We start from the raw sequence: 27,918 nt of genomic DNA on the forward strand, positions 1-27,918 counted from the left end.
TGACTGTAACACCACATTCAGAACTCTCTCATTTCCTTCTCTACCAACAGTATGCTTTGTTGGTATAGTGCGCAAGAAACAATACTTTTCATTGTATGCTAATACATGTGACAATAATAAATCAAAAATGTTCATTTCATCATTCAAACTCCATTAAACACAACTTCATGCAAGTAATAATTATACTTCCTGATTGAACTCAGATGTCTTTTTAAAATATGAAGTTTTGCAAACTCACTGAACACATTTGTGTCTTAGAAAACATTACCCTTTGGTTTCACTTGGATGCTAACTAGAATTTTAGCTGTGATACCAATCTGCTTTGGACAAATTTTATTCTTTCTATTTTACTGGGATAAATTAAGAAAATCTAAGGGTCATAATTCATGACTCTTTCAAACAATTATGGAAACCCTAAAGCTGAAGATCCACCTAAGACAGAAAGCTATCAGCATCAAAAATATTACCATGGAGGCTGGAAATCTGAAGTAAAAACAGAAATGCTGGAGAGACTGAGCAAGTCATGTAGCATCTGTGGAGAGACCATACTGGGGAGGTGATGGCCTATTGGTATTATTACAAGGCCATTAATCCAGAAACTCAGCTAATGTTCAGGGGATGCAGGCTTGAATCCCAAAATGCATTTGGTGGAATTTGAATTCAATAGAAAATATCTAAAATATAATAAGTATTTACTGTAAAATGCGGTCGATACTGGCACAGAGAGTAAATTTAAGGACGGGTTAGGTAGGTTTTTAAATGGTAATGGGTTGCAAGGTTGTGGAGGGGGGGGAAGGCAGGAGAATGAGGATGAGGAGCATATCAGCCATGAGCGAATGGCAGAGCGAACTCGATGGCAGAATGGCCTAATTCTGCTCATATCATATGAAATTATGGAATTAAGAATCTATTATGACCATGAAACCATTGTTGATTGTTAGTAAAACCCATCTGGTTCACTTATGTCCTTTAGGGAAGAAATCTACCATCCTTACCTGGTCTGGCCTACTTGTGACTCCAGAGCCACAGTAACGTGTTGACTCTCAACTGCTCTTCAAGGGCAACTAAGGATGGGCAATAATTGCTGGCCAGCCAATGATGCCCATGTCTCATGAATGAGTAAAAAAGACTTAGGAACAGAAGTAGGACATTTGGTCCATCAAATCTGCTTTGCCATTCAATGAGATCACAACTGACCTGATGTGATAATCTTCAACTCCAATTATCCCCATAACTCTTGATTCCCCTACTGATAAAAAAAATCTGTCCATCTCAGCCTTGAACATACTTAACAACATAGCCCTTACAGCCCTCTGTGATAAAGAATTCCATAGGTATAGTACCCTCAGAAGAAATTCCTCTTCATCTCTGTCTTAAATGAGTGACTATTTACTCTACACCTTCTGGTCCTCGACTCTCCCACAAGAGTAAACAACCTCTCAGCATCCACCCTGTCAAATTCCTGAGAATTCTATGTCTGGTTATTCTTCTAAACTCCAATGAGTACAGAGCCAATCTACTCAACCTCTCCTCATAAGAAAATCCCTCGATACCCAGGAACAACTTTATGAACTTTCTCTGGATAGCTTCTAATGCTAATAACATCTTTTCTTAGATAATGGGACCAAAATTGTTTAGTGTACCAGCTGTGGTCTAACTAGCAGCATGGTGGCGCGTGGTTAGTGCTGCTGCCTCACAGTGCCAGGGACCTGGGTTCGACTTCAGCCTTGCGTGACCGTCTGTGTAGTGTTTGCGCATTAGATGCAAAACTTGTGAATCTAAATTGATGGATCATTGCTTTTTAAAATTAAAGTTTTTATTTGGAAAGTGTTGTAGACAATGAAACTAAAATGGTTACTGTGACGACTACAAATAGGAGAGACACTAACTTTTTTATTAATTCATGGAACATGGGTGTGGCTTGTTGGCCAGCATTAATTGCCCATTCCTAATTGCCCTTGAAACTGAGTAACTTGCTAGGCCATTTCAAACCACCCTTAACATTATCACCTCATTTATACTATTTTCTCTTTTTGAATACATGACTGTATAGTGTTTGCACATTCTCTCCATGTCTGTATGGATTTACTCCAGGTGCTCCAGTTTCGACACATAGTCCAAAGATCAGCAGGTTAGGTGCATTGGCCATGCTAATTTGCCCTTTAGTATCCAAAGACGTGTAGGTTAGGTGAATTAGCCATGGAAAATGTGCAGGGCTTTGGGGACATGACCTCGGTAAGGTGTAATTTCAGAAAGTTGGTGCAGATTTGATAGGCCAAATGGTCTTCTTTTGCACTGCAGGGATTCTATGGTCCTACAGTGCCTCATATAGTTTTAGCAAGAATTTCCTTATTTTTTATATTTTATTCCCTTTGAAATAAAGGCCAACATTCCACTTACCTTCCCTATTACCTGCTGAACTTGCGTGCCAGTTTGCTGTGATTTATGCACAACGATTCCCAATTTCCTATATGCTGCAGCTTTTTTCAGTCCCCATTTAAATTGTATTTAGCTCCTTATTCTTCCTACCAAAATGCATAACTTCACATTTTTCTACATTATATTCCATCTGCCAAGTTTTCTCCCACTCACTTAACCTGTCTATATTCCTCTGTACGCTCTCCGTATCATCCTCAACATTTGCCTTCCCGGTGTGGCAATTTAATATCTCTGATTCTTTTGACCAGTTTGCTTACTCCAATGTTTTATCCCGGTGCCCTTATTTGCAAGATGGACGAAGGACAAACACAAGTGAAGGTTCAACAAGTTTATTAACAATAACACTACTAACCCTTAAATTACCCACATAAAACAAGAGGATACCCCAGATTCAAATATACTACCCGCAAAGATGGTTTGGTTAAACTGCAGGCTCGATTCTCTGAGTCCCTCTGGTCTGTCATCACGAAGGCGAGTCTCGATGGCAGCTTCTTCCTTCCTTCCTTCTCTGGTCAGTCTTCTGAATGGTCAAGGATCGCCTCCTTCATTGAGTCTTCGCTCCTGGTGTCTGAAAACGTGTTCCTTTATTCCCCCTGCCTGCTTGCCTTTCCAGAAACTTCTCTGGCTTCCGGCCAACAAGGTCCCAGGAGGGAGTTCCAATACCCAGTGGGTTTCTTGATGTCTGCCTGACAGGACACCAGCGTCCGCCCCCAGGTGTCCATCTCCATGCTGCTGCTTACATGTAACCTGTTATCAGATTAAGCCAACTGCAGGAACTCTTAGTGACAGAAAGTCTGGCCCGATCTGGGCTTCTAACAATAGGATGGTGCATTTCAATGGGGTGCAATGATCTCCTGCTAAGTACCAGTAGGGTGCAGGGGAGATTGATGAATCAGGCCCAGACAGGTTTGTGTATTGTACAACTGGCCTGCCTGAGGTTCGACTGTGTTTGATTTTAATATGCCCAATTCTTTAATTTAGGATATCCAATTTTACCAGCCTTAAAACTAGGCCCTGTTTGTGTTACACCAGCTATCTTTATGTTATCCACAAACTTGGCAACAGTACATTCACAACCCTCATCCAAATCATTAATATAAATTGCAAATAATTGCGGCCCTAGCATTGGTCCCTGTGGCACTCCACAGGTTACAGGCTGCTATCCCGAAAATTCTCTCATAAGACATCTATCATTTAGCCAATCTTATACCCATGCTGATATACTACCTCCAACACCATTATCCTATTGAGTAGCCTTTTGTGCAGTACCTTAGAATAAAAGAAAATTGATATGTATTCAAAAGAGTCTCCAGGGAATGGGGAAAGAAAGTTTTTGTTCTTAGAGGTTATACGATGGAACAACATAAAAACCCATATTTCATACTTTCACCCATGTTAGTGGGGGAGTTGCTAAGCTTTATTTGAAAGTAATGTGAAAAGAAATTAAAGATCCAAATCAATATAAAGCCAATCATTGTTTCTAGATTGCTACATAAAATATAAATTATTGACCAGCACTGTTCAACATAGGACCATGATGTGAAGATGCCGGTGTTGGATTGGGACCTAGTCTAACACAGGACTAGCAGGCCACCATTATGCCATGCCTGTCTATCTAGTTCTGTGCAGCCATTATTCAAATGCAATTCACAGCAACTGAATGATCCTGCAATTAGCTGCTTCTCCAATCACAACCTATCAGCAGCAGCAGAGAAACAAACAGTTTGTAATTGGAGGAGCAGAGAAGTATGAAGGTGAGAGGCTTCACTCAGACTGAGGCATGAATACCAGCAGCAGCAGTGACTCTCCCGGGGAGGAAGAGGCATTCAGTCGGGGAGGAGCGGGTGACGGTGACAGAAAAGGGAGACTATAAGGTAAAAGAGAAGGACTGTTAAAGGACTTCAGGAATCAAGATGGCAGGACAAGTTGCAGCAACAGTGGGACAGGGAGGTTTAGACAGGGTGGGAAAAAGGGTACTGGTACTTTCTCAGTGTATGTGAGAGCATATATGTGCGTTTGATAGGAAAGAGAAAGAAAGAGGGACCAAGAGTGCGCTTGTATGAGTGATATTGTGAGAGAGTAACTAAGTGTATCTGTGCGCATGAACGAGAGAGTCTAGTTCACACCCTGTCTCAGGGTGCTTGCTAACACCCTCACCCACATACCAACACACACTTGCACCCATTGACACAGTGGGTTAGGGTGGATGAGCGCTTCAAGACGGGAAATAAGCTGGACTTTCAGCCTAATCATCATCTTTATTATTTATTAATTTTTAATAATTATCAGTTAATTGCTTTGATATTTCTTTGCTCAACGGTTGTTTTATTTTTTCATACCTCATCACTTTCTTTTGCAATTCATGATTAATGTTGTGCCAAACCTATCCAAAATTTGCTCATCAGACCCAAGCGAGAAAAAAATTGAAAAGTAACTTTTTGCACAAAATGGTTGGACAACACTGTCCTTAGCGCAAGGAAGAGTAACCAAAAGAGAAAACGTGGGAAAATCTCAGCTGGTCTGGCAGCATCTGTAAGGAGAGAAAAAAGCTGACATTGAGTCCAGATGATCCTTTGCCAAAGCTAAAAGGCATAGGAAGTGGGAAGTATTTATACTTTAGAGTGAGGGAATGAAAGATGAGTCATAACCACAAGAACAAGCGGAAAGGCTGCTAACGGCAGTCCATAGAGAGAATAGAAGATGTGAATGGCCAAACAGCTGAGAAGCTGAAATCAAAAGGTAAGCTGTGACAGATGAAGATGTGGCGTCGGGGGGAGATGGGTGGGAGGTAAAATTGAGAAAAAAGAAGAAAGAGGGAGCAAGGGGGAAGAAAAGGTAAGGAAAGAGGGTAAATAGGGGGAAAGAGTGGGGGGGAAAATAAAAATAAACAAAGAAATAAAAGTTAGAGAAGTTAAAAATTAAATAAAATGAAAACAAAGGGGTCGAGGTAGGGTAGAGCTAATCATCTGAAGTTGTCGAATTTGATGTTGAGATCGGAAGGTTTTAATGTGCCTAGCTTTTGCCAATAAAAGGAAATAAAGTCAGTTTTCATGTGTCCAATACTGTTCACATCTGGCTGAATTCATATTTTAAATGATAGATGTAGTTATGTTAAAACAATCTTTTCATCACTTGTTTAGTGGATGCACCCCATTAGATAAACACATAGGAACGAGTCTCTCTCCTCTCCCTTCTCTCCAAACAGACATTTGGTTATTATACATAAAATATTTAGGTTATTTTTTACAACCAATACCCTTCTCCTTTGCTGAAAATAAATTAGCATTCGATATTTCCCCTTACCACTGAACAACAGTGTTGGTTTCAGACTGTAGTGCAGGATTTGAGCTCTGCAATTAACAGTGACCCAAAAAACAAAAGGTTTGCAGTCCAGATTCTATTAACTATCTCATTGAGAGAGAGCGTGCAAAAGTTCAATGTCTTGATACTTAATGGTGTGCTGAGCATTTCTGGTCCTCCACAAGTTTTAACTTTAACAATTTGACGGCAAACTTAATTTTTATATATAGTAAAAAAGTGTAGCAATTTCTTATTTTACTCAAATCTGCTATGATAATTTAGGTGTGACAGTGAAGAAACAAATTGCAAGCACTTTACCTTTTATTGATGTTGAACAATATTCACACATCCTGCCATTTTTACCTGCTCCAGGTGAGGCACTAACCTCATCATTAAGCACTCCCAGGAACAATACAAAATAACATTCCTAATCTATCCAAGTACATGCTTCAAACCTAAACTCAGAAAATTGCCTGCTGTGAATGAGTGGAGGTGGAAGAAGTCACGGCCAAGTTTTATCACGTTCATATTCAACGACTGATGCAAACTTCGCAATAGAAACTTCTTCAGTAAACTCAAATCCTAGTTTTTAAAAAGTCCCTTAGCCATGAGATCAGCTTACTCGATATATATTAGTGAACAAGTGTGAGGCTCTTTTGATAAGTATGAATAACTAAGACCTACTTAATGTTTGGAAGTATCAGTGAGCTGCAGAGCAAATCCATCTAGGATAGTTTTACATATCTCAGAAACTAAAACACAATGCACAAACTCATACTACTCAACATTCATTTTCTATGTCCTTTTTCTTAAAAATCAAGCATAGTGAGTCCACAGGTTCAGGGCAATGATTAATGATGCTAAACAATAACCATCACATTGTAATTGTTAACCTGACATTAAAATTTCAAGTGTTTGACCAACACTTTCATCAACAGTCAACATGTACTTACACAGTGCCTTTAAAGTACCCAAATATGCCATGTTTCATTTGCCTGAAGAAAGAAAGATTATAATGCAGTGAGCAAATAAATGGCTGACAGGTTAAACAGTAGCATTTTCTACACTGGAGAAACTGAACAAGGTACAAATATTGGCAGGACAATTCTAGAGTTTAAGTTGACGGCTGAAGATCTATTTGATGGTGGTGGAATGGAATAGAGGTGAAAATAAACTGTAGTTTGGTGTGCACAGAATAACGTGAGCTGAACTTAGTACATGATCCAAATGATGGAAATTTGTTTGATTCAAAACTTGAAAATGCAATCACATTTTAGTTTTCAAGTTTAGTCTATGAAATGTCTTGAGAAATGCTGCCATTTTAATGTGGCACTGTCAACAAGTATACTTGCAGAGAAGGTGGCAACGAATGGAGTGGAGAGGTTTAGCCTGGAAGAAATAAGTTGTGCAGACAAAAAAGCCAGCATTGGTGCACGTTCCATGGTGAGTGAATGGGTGCGTGGGATGTGGGTAGGGATGGAGGCAGATAATAAGAGGTAGAAATAGCCAATATAATAAGAAAGTTTGAACTTCAGCTCAGAGTCAAACAGGAAACTTAAGTTGCATATTTCTAACCCAAGCATCTAAGGAGGAGGATAGAACCAAGGGATTCAGTTTTGAATTTCTGGCATTAGCTGAGCTGTATGTATTTGCTCTTGCAAGTTTTAAGCTGAGCAAAGATAGCTCATCTAACCTTGATATCAGACTTGTTTTTGATAGGAGAGCAATGGTTTTGGAGTTCATTGTGGCATTGAAAGATAAAGCTGGGGCTGTCACAGTACATGTGAAAATAGAACTCACCATTGTAAATAATACTGGAGGGGTAACACAGGTGAGAAAAGGCAGGGAGGCAAAGATGGATGGAGGTGGCCTTGTGGGCACAGGAAAATATCACTGAAGGTGTAGAAAAGTTTAAACTTTATTTATTAGTGTCACAAGTTAGTATGAAAATCCGCTATTCGCCACACTCTGGTGCCTGTTTGGGTATACCTACGGAAAATTTAGCATGGCCAATGCACCTAACCAGCAAGTCTTTCAGAATGTGGGAGGAAACTGAAGTACTCGGAGGAAACCCACGCAGACATGAAGATAATGTGCAGGCTCCACAGATAGTGACCCAAGCCAGGAATTGAACCTGGATCCCTGGTGCCTAGCAACAGTAGTTCTAATCATTGTGCTACCAAAGGGAAACTTTGTAAATTTAAAATGGAAAAATTAAAAAGAAAAATAAGCAAATGAAATGGCAAAAGCACTCTAAAAAGATATAATGTTAGGGGAGCAAAAGAATAAATTGAAACATCAAAGTTCATGCATTTAAAAAACTATGTGACTATATTCAGAAAATCAACATTGTTGGTTGTGGTGTGCCAATATTAATCAAGAAAATACTTAAATTGTCTTGTAGAAATCAATAGAATTTAACATCAAAGACAAAATATTTTTGATTGACTAGGTGGTGTAGGAATAGGTATTGTATAGAACTTACACTCATAACATCAGAAATTTCTGATATAGCAATACGATAACAAACTCGCATTCATGTTGCAGCTTTTACTTGGAAAAACATCCAAAGGGGCTTTAACCATGCATAATGCCACGTTAGAATGAGGGAAGTTTTAAGGAGCTTCTTAAAAGCGGAAAGTAGTATTGAAGTGGAGAGGTAAAGAAGAGGTGAGGTTTAAGGAGGGATTCCAAGTCTCGGCAGCTGAAGGCAAAAGTGATTAAAAACAACGCTGAAGACTACAACTGGAGGAATGCGGATGTTAGAGAGATAAAGAGTGATGAAATGAAGCAAGCCAAGTTGAGAGTTTTAAAATTGAAGGTTTGTTGGGTTTGGAGCCAATTTTGGCCAATGAGTACAGAGGTGATGGATTAATGGGACTTGTTGAGTTAGGATAAGCAGAAAAATTTTGGATGACCAAGTTTAGCTGGATGGCAGAAAGGAGACTGCCCAGGAGAAAAATGGAATGTCAAGTCTAAGGAATACATGAGTAAGTGTGATAAATAGACCGTGCTGTCTACTGCCACTACTACTGTGTGGTAATTGGAGTCAATACTTTTAGTGTCACATGGAGTAATGCCACACAAATGTATGGTCCCAGGCAATCTCTCATCAGCATAAAAAGTGAAAGCCACTCGAAACAGAACAAAATATTCTCCCTTCAGTATTTATCAGACCATTAAATAACACTTGCATGGAAATGTGCATATACACATGCATGCACATCTGTATACATGCACACAAATATATGTAGATATCAAACAACACCAAAAAAGTACAACAGTTTGTAAATGTGTGTTCATGTCAAAGACACATCAATCTAAACAAAGAAAATTGATATCCTGGACAAAGCAATTTGCATTTTTATATCAAGTATCTTTACCTACACCCAGTCAGGTGAACAAATCCAGACCAGAAAAACTATCTTCACTGGAAATACCCAGCAGTGAAAAAGAAGTCTGCTACGATCAGAGATCTTAAATCTTAATTCTATCCACATGAAACCAAGACTGAAAAGATACAAGTCTCTGAATTTGTTTTGCCATCCAAATCATTTTGCAAATCAGACAGTATGCAACACAATACAGAAGGCAAGCATGAAAAAAAAGACCCAAGTTGATTCATCCTGTTGAAATTGTATCTCACCCAGCCATTGTAAATTGATAATGTCCATGGGTATGCTCCATCAAATATCCAACAGTAACTGTCTAGTAAACTTCCGCCATTCTATAGTCAGCCAGCACCTCAAGCCAGCCCACATCTACTGCACTAAATCAACTTGTGGAAGTCCTTTCAGAAAAAAAACTTCCACAAACAAAACAAATAGTTATTTAAAACAAATTATAAGTTGTGGTTTTTCTTCAGTTAAGATTCATTGGCATTCAACCTTGAATGCAATTTGTTTACAACTCTAAGTCTCACATGCACTAACTGGAAAATTATATTATTAAATTCTAATTGTATTTGAATTGAAAATAAAACTAAAAGTACAGAATTTACGCTTTATTTGATGCAACTCAAATAGCAAATCTCTGAAGTAAACTGCATTTACATTTCTTCAGCTCAAATTGCTTGCTACACTGGAGACAAAACACTGTGGATGAACAACCAATGGATTCAAAGCCCCACCTCCAATTATCCTTCTTTTCCAAGTTTTATTGTAGGCTGCAAAATAACAAGACAGTCACCTGTTATTTGAATCTCGGCTGCAAAATAAGCGGTCGCACTGTAGGACATGCAGTGCAAAGTAAAATAGCATTAAAAACTCAGACAATTGAGCACTTCCAAAGCAAATTACAGCATATTTGATTAAAGATATCATTTAAACTCCCAAATAGATTTAAAATCTCAGTTATGAAAACTATTGCTGTTATTTTTGAGACAATTAAATTCAGTAAGTTCCGGGCTATGGTATTTCCTGGAATAGTTTAATTTATCATGCTGCACCAGGAAGCTTGGATAAATAAGGCATGCAGATGCTGATGTGTTGTTGGTTTTCACTCTCTGGAAGATGTCTAAGCCACATATAACATGCTTCAGAATGGCAGAGTGAACTCATGTCGATAGAATTGCCAGTTATCTTAACTTGTAAGAGAATGGTATTGAGTGGCATAAAGTCTGAGAGCCAGGAGTGGAAACAAGCAACAATAGTTTCATAACAGCAGCAGACAGAAAAACAAAATTCTAGAAAATCTCAGCAGGTCTGATAGCATCTGTGGAGAGAACAGAGCTAATATTTCAAGTCGGGATGATTCTTTGTCACAACAGTGATCTGTGAAGGAGACATTTTAAAGAGGCTGGAATAATCCTTGGTAAAAGATAGCTGAAGAGGTAGTAAGTTGAAGTGTTGCTGTTGCCTTTGATCAATGTGGTCCTGGTGATACAGGAAACACACTTTGATTGAAATCGTACAAATAGGGGCTGAAGACAAAAATCAAGAGTTTGGTTGTAATGCAACTATGCACTCCAGAGCTTGAAACAGAAAGGTTGAGGATATGGCAGCAGTTGGAAAGGAAAGAGAATAAGATTTGATTTCTTTGCAGGAAGGAGTTGATGCTAATACTTTTGTAAATATTAGGGACAAGATCAAAAACTTCAAGGTATGATATGAAGTTAGCCTAGACCACACTTCATTTGATTTTGGCATTAGTATGAGCATAAAGTGTTTCATTTCAGGTGTGATTCTATTAACCTGTTAGGGAGTTTTAAATGACAGCAGATCTTATTTAAGAACATAATTAGAGCATAACAAAAATAATTAGTTTAACTTTTACCAATTAAAACACTTAAACATGACAGAGTATAATTCTTAACAATGATCCTATCTCTATAGTTCCAATTTAAGCAATATCCCCAGAATCCTTCTTCAGAAGCAATTAACCAAATTGATATGCTCATATAGATGCTTAATTTCCAGCCTTTTAGCCCCTCTAGACAGATACAGAAAGACACCTGCCTTCTTCTGAGACCAATACAGCCATTTCCAGAGTAAGATCCACCTTTAAGCAGCAAAATGCCAGAGGGAGGGAGACCTATTTTCTGGCATGTCCCAGTCTCCAATCTCCAGAGAGAAAGAGGCAGACAAAAAGCTATTTTTTCTCTCCACAGACCCCAAACAGCAACTGAACTGGGTTTCTCTGTGAGCCTAGCCACGCCCAGTCACATGACTTTTCCTGTCAAAACCAGAATCGAGCTCCATTCTAAATAACAACCCTGCATTCATCCAGATTAAAACAAACATTTTAGCAATTAAGATCAATTATGTTGCTGCAGTAACAACAGCGGCTGCCAGGTACAGACAAAGCAACACCAATAATCAAACTGCCAAAACAAATCCTGCACAAGAAACATGACACAAATACATTTCTTAAAGGCCCAAAATCATCACAAAGCTGTACGGTTTGATACAAAGAGTAAAGATAGGTTGATAAGTTGATTGATTTCGAGACTGAGACTGGCACTGGAGGTAAATATAGCAAGTGATGGACATTGTGAATGCACTAAATTTAAATAAATAAGGAGATAACTATGGATTGAACAAAATGCCAGGAGATGCAGTGGGCAGGAGAACATTTTAGAAGGGGCTATGTGTTGGTGGCGGCAGAATCCACACACATCGTGGAATTATTAATTTGTCACTTTTTAATTAACAAAGAAGGAAAAAATCAGTTGACCCAACCTACAAAAAAAATGCTGCTTCCATATCTAGTCCCTACAGTTCCTCCTCTCCATTCTTCCAATCCCCAGAATTAGCTAACCAAACCTAAGGTTAGGCCCATATCTACGTTCTATATATCCTGGTAATAATTAGACAAAAAATGAATAAATACTATTGCTAAAAACCATCTTCCATACTCTGGAATATTCTTTTGCCATATTTCAAAATGTTGGATGGTTGAGGGTTGGGTGTTCTGTGTAAAGCAGGACTAAATATTTACTCGAGGGTCAATGTTTCTTAGGGAAGCTAGAAATACAAATCAGGGAGTCAAGAATTTAAAGCACAGAAAATAAGTGAGTGGGATGGAGATTATAATTTCCCATGCAAGAGTTAAATGAGCAAAACTTCTGCAACTATACAGTTCTCCTCATTTGGTTAACAGAATTAAAATAAACTTTTAACAGGTGCCAACATGCTGGACAGATTTTAAAGCTACAATCTTTTTGCTTTGTCACATACTGGATAAATACACCCTCCTTTTAGGAGGTAGATACTCAACCCTCAACCTTGAGTCAATCCTCATCCCATCAATTTATTTGTTTCCTACTTTTTCGGAAAAACGAAAGCTGATGTATAGAAAGGAAAAAGGAAATTAATATTAAAAAGGTTTTGTGGGTTAAGGAACACCTGCAGAAGGCTTGAAATGTTCGTAACCAGAGACAAAAACGTAACCAGCACATTTAGGACGGGGAATGCCCAAATACTCTGACCCCCCACCTCGCTCCAAAGGAATATCTCATTATGACAATGCTAACAATGACAAGGATTTTACAGGCAATGATCAAAGTGCTGGTGTTAAAGAATGCTGCACTGAAATCTCTCAATTTCTGCAGTGAGAACTTCCAACTCTCTCAAGTACCAGGGTTAAATAGAAATTCCCAGCATCGAGCTGCAGTGATATCATCAAACTGCCCAAACAGCTAATCACATTAAAGAATTCTCACAGGTCAGGAGATGAAAAGCAATCAATTTTTATGAAAATTACAAGCAGTGGAATAAAGATTGCAATGTACATATGGAGTTAAGACAGAAGCAGAAGTATCTTGAAAATATAATTACTTACTTGAATTTTAAAAATATTTTAAAAACCTAATAATTAACCATAATGGAAACATTTAACAAGATTCCCCGAATAAAATTATTTTTCAAGGCTAGATCAGTTGTTCAGCAGTAGTTGTTATTCAAACTGGTATTAAAACCCAATTACATCTTACTGAGAAAGGCTCAACTTATTGTGAGGTTTCTAATATCGATAGAAGGCTGGTTAGCTCAACTGGCTAGTGCAATGTTTAGAGTAATGCCAATAGAACGGGCTCAATTCCTGTTCTAGCTGAGTTAGTCGTGAGATTTGCCTCCTTGCCCTGTGTCTGACAGTAAAAGGCAATGAAAAAAATACCATCAATAGAAACTGTCAAGCCAGCAGCTCAGGATCAAGAATCACCAGAAAATAAGTCAAGGACTTAGCTTCAGGTGGAACATGCATATTTGAATAAATGAATCTAATAGCAACATTGGAACAAAATGGGGGAAGCTCTCACCAACCCAACTGATTTAACTACATTTTGCCAGTTTGGCTTGGGGTCAAGGGAGAGCATCCATCCCGAGACCCAATCACCCCTCTCCAGTAACAACTCCATCTTTTCAAAATTCCCTGCAGCCTTATAAAGAGTTAAATTGGTACAGTCAAAGTTGCTGAAAGGAAGATTGGTATTGCAAGAAATGCATGAAATGTGTAAAAATGCAATTTTAAAAGCAGTTTTGTATTTAAAATTTATTATTCGTGTTCCTTGCAAATGCATAAAGCAAGTAGTGGTACAAAACCTGCCTTAATTACTGGAGACTGTTATTTGTTAAATTTCAACTATACAATTAAATGATTATTTTAGAGACTTAATGTGAAATTCCATTGCTATAGAATATAAGGAGAATAAACCAAATCAATCTTGTGCTGACAGAGGGTAATGAGGATACTGCATAGTAAGTTGATTGCATTTTGGTAAGAGTAGAAATGAAATATGCAGCAGTGGTTAATGAAATCTGGCTCCAAAGATTAAAAGAGTGATTAGAACATTCTTCCAGTGACATAAGCAATTAAGAACTGACCATAAAAACTGAAAAGACATGATAAGGTCAATACTGACGGGTTATTTCTCCTGGTTAGTGGACAAACAACAAAAGAACACACATTTAAAATTATTGCTGGAACCTTAAAAGGGGAAAGTTGGATTATTTTCATACCAAGGGTTATGAGAATAGAGCATAAAAACAAAAAAATGCTGGAAATAGCAGGTCAACTGCATCTGTAGACAGAGAGCAAGTCAATGTTTCCAGTCTTTCATCAGACATTTTGTCAAAAACTTGAAGCACTAACTCCATTTTCTTTCCACATATCCTCCTGACCTGCTCACTATTTTCAGCCTTTTCTGTTTATTTCAGATTTCCCAGCATCTGCAGTATTTTGGTTCTTTTATTGCAATATGAAAAATATTGCCATAAGCAGCAACTGAAGGCAAGGCCTTTATAATACAGGTTGTTAATGATATCCATGTGCAACTTTGAACTTTAATAATTTGGGATTATAAGAACATAAGAAATAGGAGCAGGAGTAGGCCATCCAGCCCTTCGAGCCTGCCCCGCCATTCAACAAGATCATGGCTGATCTGTTGTGGCTCAGTTCCACATTCCCGCCCTCTCCCCATAACCCTTAATCCCCTCGCTTATCAAAAACCCATCAACCCGCATCTTAAAAATATTTAGCGAGGCAGCCTCCACCACTTCAACAGGCAGAGAATTCCAGAGATTCACCACCCTTTGAGTGAAGAAGTTCCTCCTCAACTCCGTTCTAAACCCCCCCCCCCTTTATCTTGAGGCTGTGCCCCCTAGTCCTACTGTCCTTTCTGAGCGGGAAGAGTCTCTCCACCTCTATCCTATCCATCCCATTCATCATCTTATATATCTCAATGAGATCTCCCCTCATTCTTCTAAACTCTAACGAGTACAAGCCTAGTTTATTCAGCCTCTCCTCATAGCTCAACCCCCTCAACTCCGGTATCAGCCTAGTAAACCTCCTCTGCACTCCCTCCAAGGCCAAAATATCATTGCGTAAATGCGGCGACCAAAACTGCACACAGTACTCCAGCTGCAGCCTCACCAATGCCCTATACAGCTGCAGCAAGACCTCCCTACTTTTATATTCAATCCCCCTCGCTATGAAGGCCAGCATCCCATTCGCCTTCCTGACCACCTGCTGCACCTGCAGGCTGGGTTTTTGCGACTCATGCACAAGGACCCCGAGGTCCCTCTGCACCGTCACATGCTGCAGTTTTTCGCCACGTAAGTAATAGTCCTTCCTACCATTATTCCTACCAAAGTGGACCACCTTGCACTTGCCAACATTAAATTCCATTTGCCAGTTCCTGGCCCATTCGCCCAGCCTATCTAGATCCTTCTGCAGACTCTCCACACCCTTCGCGCAATTTGCCGTTCCACCAATCTTGGTGTCATCAGCAAATTTCGACACCATACACTCGGTTCCCTCCTCCAGATCATCTATATAAATGGTAAATAGCTGAGGCCCCAGCACCGATCCCTGGGGCACTCCACTAGTCACCAACCGCCAATCCGAATAGCACCCATTAACCCCCACTCTCTGCCTCCTATTTGACAACCAATCCTCTATCCACGCTAACACCCTACCCCCAACTCCATGCCCCCTTACCTTCTGCAATAACCTCTTGTGAGGTACCTTGTCAAACGCCTTCTGAAAATCGAGAAAGACCACATCCACCGGCTCTCCTCTATCCACCGCCCTAGACACATCCTCATAGAACTCCAATAAATTTGTCAGACACGACTTCCCCTTCCCCTCAAGATGCCTCGCTATTTCCTCCTTGATGACGGATTCTAACATTTTACCTACAACAGACGTTAAACTAACCGACCTATAATTCCCTGCCTTTTGCCTGCCACCCTTCTTAAACAACAGCGTAACGTTAGCCGTTTTCCAATCTTCCGGCACTTCCCCGGAATCCAGCGACGTTTGGAAAATAACCAAGGCATCCACTTTCACCTCTGCCATTTCTTTCAGAACCCTCGGATGCATTCCATCCAGTCCTGGGGACTTGTCCACATGATTATCACATGATTAAAAAGTGTAACTTGCATAGAAAGCTTAATACATAATGTTATACAGGTCAAATTTTTGGTCTTCAATATTTAGTGATCAGCTTTATCTCAATTGTCAATTTCAGCACCATTAATATTAAAAACTTCATGAATTATCCTTCCATATGCCAATTACTATTATATGTACATCCAAAGTTTAAGTTTAAAGTTGCACAGGACTTTATAAATAACCTTGTTGTATTCTGGAGAACTGGTGCTAGGAAGCACGGAGGATTAAGAGTAACAGACTTTTATTTACAGGGTGATGTTCACTACATGGTTGCTTCTTCACTTTGGCAGCTTCTGCGCGAGCTTTCTGTGACATCTCTTCCAGTGACTATATAGATACACACTGCTTAGTGAAGTTACCAAGAATCAATATTGATACATAACATTTCCTCCCCCATTAAACTGAACAGACCGAAACAAATTCAACAAGTGCAACCTGAACAATAATCAATAAGTCAGACAGCCTGGAGGTCGTCGCTCTCAGAACAGTTGATGAGAAACCTCTGACATCGTCTTCTTTACACAGGCTGTAATCTCTGGCATTTTTGTCTTTGCACGAATGTCATTAGTGATTGATTTGACTGGAAGTTGATTCTGTGTTTGGTCTAGATGTGAGGTGTTGCTTTCCTCAACAGCGTCAGCATGAGGTTGCAGGAAGGTTCAAGTGCCGACAATGTACAGCTAAACCCAGATTTTCAACAGGTTCTATTTCCAGCAGATCGATTCTGTCCACCAACAGATGGTCCACTTGCCTTCTCCAAATGACATAATTTCTAGCTTGGATGGTATATGAGGCAGGTCAAATCTCTGCAAGAATCGTGTCAGGAACCCATTTTTCGCTTGTGGAACAATTGCTTGACAAAATTGCTTGTTCTTGGTGGAAGACACAATGTTTTGCTTTGCTTTCCCACCATTCTCTCTGCCCTTGTATGATTTCTTTCATTTTTGGAGGTTTCAACCAGTTGAATGTTGAACATTGTTAATAATGAAGAAAAAAACAACGTAGGTGGGATTTTGGTTGCAGAATGAATGGCATTAATAGGAATGGTTAAGACATTTGATCAGCGAGCCTTGCTCCCTGGTTGCTCTCAATGTTTGTTTAAACATTTAGACAAAAGGTTCCGCTAGCTCATTCATAGCAGGATGGTATGGTGCAGATCTAACATGTTGAATACCATTTGTTTTCAAGCACCTTTCAAGCATTCTGCACCAGCTCCTGCTCTTCCTGCACCTGCTCCTACATTCTGCAGCCTCTCCTTTTCTTCTCTATTTACATTATGCTTTTGTCTGTGTAGCGCATTTCACTGCATATTAGTATGTCTGACAATAATAAATCAATCAAAAAGGGGAAGGGAGCTACAGACAGTTCCTTTCTGCCTGGTTTTACCATGTAAAAAGTTCTTGGGAGAGAACTTGAGGGTCCATTGTTGCTCATCAATCATTCAGGAATTCCAAACCTACTAAAGATGTCTCAACTCTCGATAGTTTTTTCTGATGAAGTGGATTTCATTATAACAACTTTGAATGAGCACTGACTGTTACTAAGAATAAATGTTTTTCAAAAGAACCCACAAAGAACAAATAACAGTACAACACATTAGAACAGGCCCTTTGGACCATCAAGTCTGTCCCTTTTGGCAGATAGACCATACACCGTCACTTCTGGACAACTGAGAAAGTACACTTAGAGTGATCCAATACTCTCAGAAATGATGGAGATGGTATTACGAGGGAAGACCTCAGAACTAACACGACTGAAACTGTACTCTCCTAGAAGTTTTTATGTCGTATGTTGGGAGAATTGACACGAGGAAACACAGATAGTTAAAAATAAGTTTTTTATTTACAGGGTGGTGTTCACAACATGGCTGCTTCTTCATTCTGGCAATTTCCCCACACTAGCGACTGGTTGTGTTACCTCCCATGATTATATGAATATCTGTAATACACACTACTTCATGCAGCTACCAAGAGTCAATTTTAATACATATCAAATCTGCATTTCAAACCTATATGTTATTTGAACAGAAACCTAAGGTACAGGAATGATGCTGAAAAGTGAAACTTGAATCACAATGTAGTGTTAGCGCCATGCAAACATGATGGACCAAACAGTCTTCTGAGGAACAATGACTCCATGCTAATTAGTTTAAATCAGAATAGATTTCATCGATCAATTGGATAAAGTTTCCGACAAGATTTCTTAGATGTGTTGAATTTCACATTCATTTTCATCACAATTGCACAAGAATCTTAAAAAGAAACTTCCTATTTTACTTAGGACTTAGAGTTCTGCTTTTCTTTAGGTAACAAATAAGTTATTCTAAAATGCACAATGCAATTCCATCCTTTCACCAGCTCTATCCCAAATTGCCACCATAACCACTTCCCTCATCTAGTTTTACCAAATAACGATCTCCTGTGCTGCATCGTTCCTTCATTCAATGATTCTAAGGCCATAAACCACAATCCTTCTCCAAACAACACAAGAACAATTTATGCAATTTTCATACACGTGCAGCCAGAATGTACACTTCATTGTGGCTAATTTTAGATTTATTAATTCAGTTTCTATTTTGGCTTTCTTGCAGAACTGTTGTCTCACTCACCAAGTTCACAGCAGCATTCATAACTGAACCTTACACCCGTCATTCGTGTAACCTAAAGATCAACGATCATCCTACTTGCAATGACCTATGAATTAAATATAGTACTGCACTATGCGAATAAACACAATCAATAAATATTGATACCAGAGTTCATAAGCTAAAACAATATATTTTATAATGGAATCGAAACAGTAAAGTTCAATAACTGAAAAATGCAAATAGAGATGTTCACAATAGATCAATTACACTCAAACAACCTTTTACCTCAGAAGTGAAAGTTTCTAGAGGGTTTTAGCTTTAAAAACTAATGTTAAAATTTCAGGTATTAACCAAGTGATTTCTTTCCTAGATGCTTACAAGCACAATGCGCATAATAGCACAGTGGTTAATACTGGTGCCTTACAGTGTCAGGAACCTAGGTTCAATTGTTGGCTTGGGTCGCTGTCTGTGCGGAATCTGCATATTCTCCCCCATGTCTGCATGGATTTCCTCCCACAGTCTGAAACACGTGCTGTTTAGATGCATTGACCATGCTAAATTCCCCCCTCAATGTAGCTAAACAGGTGCTGCAGTGTGGAAACTAGATGATTTTCACAGTAACTTCATTGCAGTGTTAATGTAAGCCTACTTGGAACACTAATAAATAAACTTGTAAGTTTTAAACTTCTTTGTATATTTGCCTCAAGGCACCCAGTGGTCCTGAAAAAGTACAATATAGTATAAGTCTTTGTTTTCTTTTCCTGCTCTAGCTATATCCCAAAATGTCACCATTACCAATGGTTTTAGGGTACATGAAACATTCTATTTTCCCGTTCTTTACATTTGGACCACCAACTGGTGAGAAGGATACAGCAGAACAAATCGGCAGGGAAATTGCAGAAAGATGCGAACGTTATATAGTTATAATGGGAACATTAATTAACCGAAAGCAGACTGAAACAGCGGTACTGTAATGGGTCGAGAGGGGCAAAGTTATGTTCAGGAGAATTTTAGAACACAGAACATTACAACGCAGTACAGGCCCTTCGGCCCTCAATGTTGCGCCGACCTGTGAAATCAATCTTTCCAGTCTAATAAAAAAGTGCATTGTTGGACCTGGTTCTTGAAAAAGAGGTGGGCCAAGTAGATCAAGTGTCAGTGGGTGAGCATTTAGAAGATAGAGATCACATATTATCAGATATAGGATGATGACAGAAAAGGAAAATAGGCAAGCCAGAGTAAAAGTAATTAACTGGGAGAGAGCCAACTTCAATGAGGCAAGAACAGATCTGGGCCACTTCAGTTGTAACAAAAGGTTGGCGAGAAGAATTGTAGCTGAACAATGGGCTAGCTTCAAAACAGACACAGTCAAGATACATTCCCTTATAGGGGAAAGGGGGGGGGGGGGGGGCAAACAAATGCAGAGCTCCCCAGATGAAAAAGGAGATAGAAATTTAGATAAGAAAGAAAAAGTATGTTTATGACAAGGATCAGGTAGAAAATATATCAGAGAGCCAAGAGGAATACAGAAAATTTGGGGGAGTGGGGGGCATATTAGGGAAGAGAAGAGGGATCATGAGAAAAGACTGACAGACAAGATAAAGGGTAAATCCCGAAGTCTTCTTTAAGCGCATAAATAGTAAAAAAGTGGTGAAGGGGCAGCAGACATATTAGGGATTTAAAAGTGAATTTATACATGGAATCTAGGGGCATGGTCGAAACATTATATGAATGCTTTGTATCCCGTCTTTACCAAGGAGGTAGCTGCGACTCAGATTATGATGCCAGATGACAAAACACTGTCATTAGAAGGGTTCACAAATGATAAACAGGAAGTGTTGACTAGATGTTACTTAAGTTGACAAGGCACTGGGACTGTTCAGGGGAGGTGATAGAAGACTGGAGAATTGCAGATGCGACGCCTTTGTTCAAAAGAAGTTCTAAGGCTGGTCCAGCTATTACAGACCAATCAGTTTATCAATGATGGACATCTAGAAACAATTATTTAGGATAGAATTAGTAGTTATGTATATTGGGGCATAGCCCCTTTAAGGAACGGGTCGTGTGACCCGCCATGTGGGGTGAGCTGGCTGCCCTGAGGGGGCAGCTATTGCTTGGAGTGTGGAGTGAATAGATTGAATAAAGATCTGTGTTCCCTGATGCCTGGCCATGGAGTACCCCTTGGTACTTAGGAGTTTATCATTGGCAACCAAGGTTGGACTGTTCAAGCATTGTAAGGTGAAGGATTGGGACCATCAACACGAACCATTTGGAGATCCATAGTACCCTTGGAGTACGGGTAGGACCATGGGTAATAAGAGGGCATCATAGCAAACATCGAGTTGGATGGACTTGGATGCCGCCAATGGCTGCAAATTGGTCTCCACAACCGTCGCTGGCATCGGGTCATGGGTGATTGGAAGACTCAGTCGTCGGGTGATTGTTTTGCTGAGCGCTCAGGAAGAAGTGAATGTAGGAGAGAAATAATGAAAAACAGGCTTTGGGCCTAGTTCAGGAGAAAACTCCTGCTGTTGGCAAAGAGAAATGTGGGAAAATCTGGTATGAAAGGGGCACTCAATGAAAAAGTGGAGTCGTTGGTGGCTTACATTGAATGATACAGTATTTTTGTCACCATGAATAGGTCCACCCCTTATGTAGCCCCTCTTCTTCTCATGCAAGCACAGGAAATGTAACCCCTGCCATTTTACTTTCACCACTCCTACTGTAAAAAAAAGTCCCAAACTATCCTTCCAGATAAAAATATTGGTACTTTCTGTAATTTGGTATACAATAACACTCCCCGCTGGCAAGGTTAATTGCAGTTTGACCAATACTTTTTTTCCAGCCCAGTACAGGCCCTTCAGTCCTCGATGTTGTGCCAAGCTATGTCCAAATCCAAGACCAAGCTTTATTCTGGTGTGCTCCAAGTGCCTATCCAATAACCACTTGAAAGTTCCTAAAGTGTCTGACTCGACTATCACAGCAGGCAGTGCATTCCACAGCCCAACCACTCTGAGTAAAGAATCTACCTCAGACATCCCTCCTCTCTCTCCCACCTTAAAGTTATGCCCCCTAATAACAGCTACATCCACCCGAGGAAATACTCTCTGCACATCCACTCTATCTATCCCCCTCACCATCTTATAAATTACTATTAAGTTGCTTCTCATCCTCCTCCGCTCTAAAGAGAAAAGCCCCTGCTCCCTCAACCTTTCCTTATAAGACCTACCCTCCAAACCAGGCAGCATCCTAGTAAGTCTCCTCTACACTCTCTCCAATGCTTCCATATCCTTCTTATAGTGAGGTGACCAGAACTACAGACAATATTCCAAATGTGGTCTCACCAAGGTCCGGTATAGTTACAGCATAACCCCATGGCTCTTAAACGCAAACTCTGTAAATAAGCACCAAACTATAAGTCTTCTTCACGGCTCTATTCACTTAAGTGGCAACCTTCAGAGATCTGTGGATATGAACCCCAAGATCTCTCTGTTCCTCCACATTCCTCAGAACCCTGCCATTGACCCTGTAATCCGCATTCAAGTTTGTCCTACCAAAATGAATCACGTCGCTCCACAGGTGTGACCACAGGCTTCTGATCATCTATTATTTTCATTCTCTGCCTTACTCGCACACTGACCTATCTTTTCTCAGTCCCCTACACTGCTCCACTGAAGCTCAATACAAGCTTGATGGACTCCATGTTTCACTTAGGTACTTCACAGCCTTTGGGCTCAATGCTGAGTTCAACAATTTCAGTCATGATCTCTACGCACTCCCCTTTGGTTTTGGCTTCTTCAGACAACAACTGTTGGCAATGATTCTGCTTTTCCCACTTACACCTCCATTAGACCCATCTTTTATTTCTTGCTCCATTACCATCTCCTATTGCTCGTGCCGTCATCTCTTGTTTTGCTTAATCTCTCCTGCCTTGCATCCTACCACAAAGATCATTCCTTTTGTCAATCCCTTCCACTACTTAAGATCTGTCCAATCTCTATTTTTTGCCAGTTTAGACAAAAGTTGATTAAACATTAAATTTTTTCTTTTTCATTTGTTGTCTGACCCATTGAATATTTCCAGCAGTTTCTGAGTTATTTCAAATTTCCAACATCCGCACTTGTTTGCCTTTTGTTTCTCAGCAAATTCTGATCTTTTTCAATTCAGTAACTCAAATTTTACTACCTAACCTTAGAATTGCCTGGCTTGTAAGATTGACAGGTACTCTATTTGCAATCATCTCTATGCAATTCAAGACACTTTTAAACAATGTCACTTTGCACAATTGTAAATATTAAACATGACTCAGTGTTTACTTGTCAAAAAAGGACCATGGTATAATTTGAAAATGTGAATGCCCTAATATTTCTTTTCTTTTATAAAATAATTTTATTTGTAAAGTATTTCAGAGTCCTTGCCGAGTTTACTTCTCACTTATTTGCTCTGGCTTGCTCCTGATGTCAGAATTGCCAGGATCAATGATAGCCAGTGTGCACGCTCTGTTGTATTTAACACAAGCTGTGCCTAGTTCAACGTTGTTGCTACTGTAGTGATGCACACCAGTTTTCGCTAACATAGCGAAGTACTCAATCTCAGATTTCCTCAAGGCTGGGCAGTTGTTGGCAAGAATAACCAACTTGGCTTTGGCTTGAAAAATCATTTTCAAAGTCTGTTTGTAGCCGAGCACATATTTGCCACTTTTCATAACCAGTTGGAGTCTGGAGTTGATGGACTCCAATGACTTTTTCGTCTTCTTGGCCACAACCATCTTGCCTGCCTGTGCTTGCTGAGGGAGGGGAAGGTGAAGAGTGGGTGTGGTCAACTGGGCAGCATGGGTTTGGACTCTGCTGCGGAAGGAGCAGCAGTGCTAGCGAGGCAGACCCAAGACGCCCCATTGTTCGATACATGGTGAATTCATATTTGTTATGATTTTGGAAAATTATTCAATTCCTGAATTGGTAAATTCTGCCCATGTTATATCTCATCCTCTTTCAAACTTTGTCAATCATATTGCAGTGATTCAAATACAGGCATCAAACTAATTTGCCAATTGCCTTCAAATCTTTGGATACATAAAACAGGAGTAAATGTTCATTAACTACCTAACTTCTAAAAGGGCATATTTTCAATCAAACCTGGCTTGATTACAATTCCTTGACACAAAAAGGTCCACTCGTCTGCCCCAAAATATCTGTTTGCAATCATTAAACTAAAAGTTTACAATCCAAACCACAACAGATGTATGTCTAGGATGAAAAATACTATCCATTATCTGCAATTTGGATAGCACCTAAAGCACTTGACAAAAGCATGAACCAAGATTTGATGCCAAATCACAGAAGCAGATATCATGACAGATGACCAAAAGTTTAATCAAAGAGGCAAGTTTAAAAAGCATCTTAAAAGGATGAGTTAGAGGAGGAGAGAGTTGGGGGGCGGGGGGGGGGGGTAGTTACTGCAGAATTATGAGCAAACAGGACTTTGTTGCCACGTCTTACTTTGCATCAAGTATAACATATTCAGTCACTTGTATTCAAGTTCTGTACTAACATGTTGCCAAAGGTTTCAATGGTGTTAAGTACATAAGTACATTCAGCGATTGGCTGATCAAATCAAACATGTTCCTTTGGTTGTTCGTCATAGAGAGTGCAACTGTACTCAGCCAATCTGCGCTTGCTAAACCCAAAACCAAACATATCTATTGTGCCATGATCCTAGAACAGGCCCTCAAGATGGTAACAAGGTTTGTTTAAGGCTGACAAGTTTGAGATTCAAGGCACTTGCTAATGGAATAAAGCCTCAAGAACCCACAGATTTTGAACCAAACAAAACTTTACTGTTCAGTGTTAGGTAAAACAATTTCACAATCTAACATTCAGGGTTAAAATGAGATACATGTGAATTAGCAGGCAAACTATGGTTGAACATATCACAATGCACACTACATGGCAAATGCGATCAAAGCAGAGTCCACAGATTGTTCAACTAACCACCCAGACATTAAGAAACACTAAGTCAACCACTCACATTGAAACACACTTTTTTTTCTCACAAGAATCTTCACCTTTGAAGATCTCTTCTTAGAACTCTCTCCACAATCACTCCAGCTTGGGAGGCCTCAAAAGAAGCCTACCTCAGAGGATTTCAGTCTTGTCTCCCAGGATTCCATTCCCTGGATTCTGGGTATATATCTAAGTGTCAACTTACAAACATGATTCCATCTCTTTGGTTGCGCCAAGCAGAATACTACTGCTTTAGAGAAATATCTTTGCCCCGACAGCCTGCTACACAGAATCACTAATGTCCGGCTGCCTTCTTGGATCTTGAGGGCTTCCCCTGAGCCCTCTTCAATTACCAGGGCTTTCCCTGCCGATGGTGCTCTATAAAGACAAGTGCAGAATGTAGTGTTACAGTAATAGTGAGGGTGTAGGGAAAGGTCAACTAATGCAAGGCAAATCCGTTCAAAAGTCTGACAGCAGCAGGGAAGAAGCTGTTCTTGAGTCAGTTGATACATAACCTCAGACTTTTATATATTTTTCCCAAAGGAGGAAGGTGGAAGAGACAATGTCCAGGGTGCAACCATTTTCCTACTTTTTAAACTTAACCATGACTACTATTTTTCTCTGTTCCCTGTCTGGGACCCTTCATTTGGAACCCATTCCTGTGCCCCTGCCTGGGACACTTGACTTTAATGATGCTCCACTCCCACTCTCACAGACCCAGATCTTCACAACATTTTTCTTCATGCACAGGTGAGCAGAATGTAAAAATATAAGGTTGAAAAAATGCAGACCTGTGCATATACAACTGCTCTCAGTCTTGTCAGGATTTGGAGTTCCTGACCTCCCACTCTCCGGTGAGATAATTGAGACCTTCAGAACAATCGTTAGGTGTGATTTTACAACTGGGAAGAACTTGCTGAACAATCCTCGATGTGACTCATTTACATTTGTTACAAGAAACATACATTCATTCACAGGGACCAGTCATATTCACGTTCAAGCCTTGTGCCTCTTCTGAGTTCTGCTGCCTCTGCAAAACAGCCAGCATAATTAAGGACCGCATGCACCCTGGATATTCTCTCTTCCACTTTCTTCATTTGGGAAAAAGATACAAACGTCTGAGGTCACGTACTAACCAACTCAAGAACAGTTTCTTCCCTGCTGCTGTCAGGCTTTTGAACGGACTTGCCTTGCATTAGTTGATCTTTCCCGACACTGTAACTATGACTGTAACACCACATTCTGCACTCTCTCGTTTTCTTCTCTATGAATGGTATGTCTTGCCTGTCTAGCACGCAAAGAAACAATACTTTTCACTGTACTTTAATACATGTGGCTCTGAGCCAGTATATAGGGTGCAGTCACCGGCAAAGAGGAAGTCTCTCAGAACAGTCTCCTTCACTTTGGTAATAGCCTGAAGTCTTCTCGGGTTGAAGAGTTTCCCATCCACTCTGAACTTGAGGCTGATTCTAGCAACACTGTCCTGGAAGGCATTGTTCAGCATGGCAGCAAACATCATGCTGAACAGTATGGGTGCGAGCACACAGCACAGTTTGACACCACTGGTGACTGGGAATACCTCAGAGGATTCTACCATCAGTCCACACACTGCTGATGACAGCACAGACCCAGTGGGCAGGTCATGTCATCCGTATGCCAGGCGAGCGCATACCCAAGCAGCTCCTTTTGGGGCACTCTCTGCTGGAAGACACTCGCATGGAGGGCAGAAAAAACGTTACAAAGACACAGTCAAGGCCTCCCTGAAGTCGCCTGACATAGACACGACCACCTGGGAAACACTGGCACAAAACTGCCCCATCTGGCACTGCCTCATCCACAAGGGCTGTCAAGCTTACGAAGCAAGGTGCATTGTTGAAGCACAACTTAAGCGCGAGGTGCACAAGTCCATAGCCACCAGTACAACAACTGCAGTGCCTATACAAGTCTATCCAATATGTGCCAGAACATTCCATGTCCAAATTGGCCTGATCAGTCATCTTCAAACACACTGCATCCAGCCTCAAATCGACGACGATGGACGAACAACCAACCAACCAATACACGTGACAATAACAAATCATATCAAAAATTTACCGTTGGTGCTTGGGCACCCCACTGATTTGTCCAAAATCAAGATGAGTCAACTTGACATTTTTCTCCTAGAGTATAAATTGCTGAGATTGTTTAAAATTTGGTACACATTGTATCTGCCAATACCTTTGGCAACATGTCTCAATTTACACCAACATAAAATATGTTTTGCACATGCCTAGTTGTACAAAATGGATAAACTTATGTATTTCAGAAAAAAGCGTAATATATTTACATCAAATATAGCCAATTAGCAATAAAACAGCAAACTAACCCAAAGGATCAAAAAGTAATTTGCTTTTAATTTTTGAATAAGAAGTATGCCTGAACTCCATCTCAAACTATCATGAGCATGCCCACACATTTGTAACAGTGCATCACATTGAATTCATAGTTTCAGAATATAGTAGAAAATGAATCCTTGTCTATCATAAATTTCAAAATCATGTTTCAACTTTTTTACCACTCAGTTCTTTTAAGGTCATATTTTCTGATTATTACGATTTTACATTCCTAGACACAATGAAAATATAAATGCACCAAGCAAATCTAAAATGAGATATAAATCACATCATAGACTGCAATATAAACTTATCTGCAACAGTCTATTCAACTGTCCAAACAGCAAATAAGTACACAATGTAAATCTAAACTTAGATAAAATTCACATACTGCACTACAAATTTATCAGCAACAGTCCATTCAAATGTCCAAACAACTACCTGCAATATGTAATTCATAATGTATAATCAGCTATTTCATACTACAAAATGCTATTTGCACCGAAATAGTAATCAGAAACTTAAATCAAATAAATTCTTGAAGGCCTTCAATCCACTTTGCAAGTAAAAATGAAACAAAATTCTCATCTAGTATTCCCCTAAGATCAGCCAGCCTGAGGCCTTCAGAAACTTAAATATCCACTCATATGTAAAGACTACGTCATGTTTCCCCATGGGGCAAACCTATATGGCATTCATTCAGAACATTTGATAGCAAGAGGAAACAGATTCCCAAGACAATACCACTCACTTTTTCACTCCTGAGAAGACAAATTCAATTTCATAATCTAAAACTAAGAACTCGCAGCATCACCTTAAGTTCACA

General features: G+C 39.8%; 1 protein-coding gene and 1 pseudogene across 3 annotated transcripts in view; both read right to left on the minus strand.

Moving 5' to 3' along the window:
* Positions 1 to 27,918, minus strand: part of stag1a (STAG1 cohesin complex component a) — a 227,645-nt gene that overhangs the window by 87,168 nt on the left and 112,559 nt on the right. The window contains exon 1 of one of the 3 annotated variants that reach the window (XM_080185455.1): positions 6,693 to 6,711. The exons of the other annotated variants lie outside the window; for them this stretch is intronic. The gene's annotated coding sequence lies outside the window, so the exon portion shown is untranslated. Of the gene's footprint in view, positions 1 to 6,692; positions 6,712 to 27,918 lie in introns of those variants that run through there. 3 annotated transcript variants of the gene reach the window in all.
* Positions 23,142 to 23,486, minus strand: LOC145341430 (large ribosomal subunit protein eL30 pseudogene; annotated as a pseudogene).

The sequence above is a fragment of the Carcharhinus amblyrhynchos genome, chromosome 3 (genome assembly GCF_965287045.1).
Source record: "Carcharhinus amblyrhynchos chromosome 3, sCarAmb.v2.hapA, whole genome shotgun sequence".
Taxonomy (NCBI): domain Eukaryota; kingdom Metazoa; phylum Chordata; class Chondrichthyes; order Carcharhiniformes; family Carcharhinidae; genus Carcharhinus; species Carcharhinus amblyrhynchos.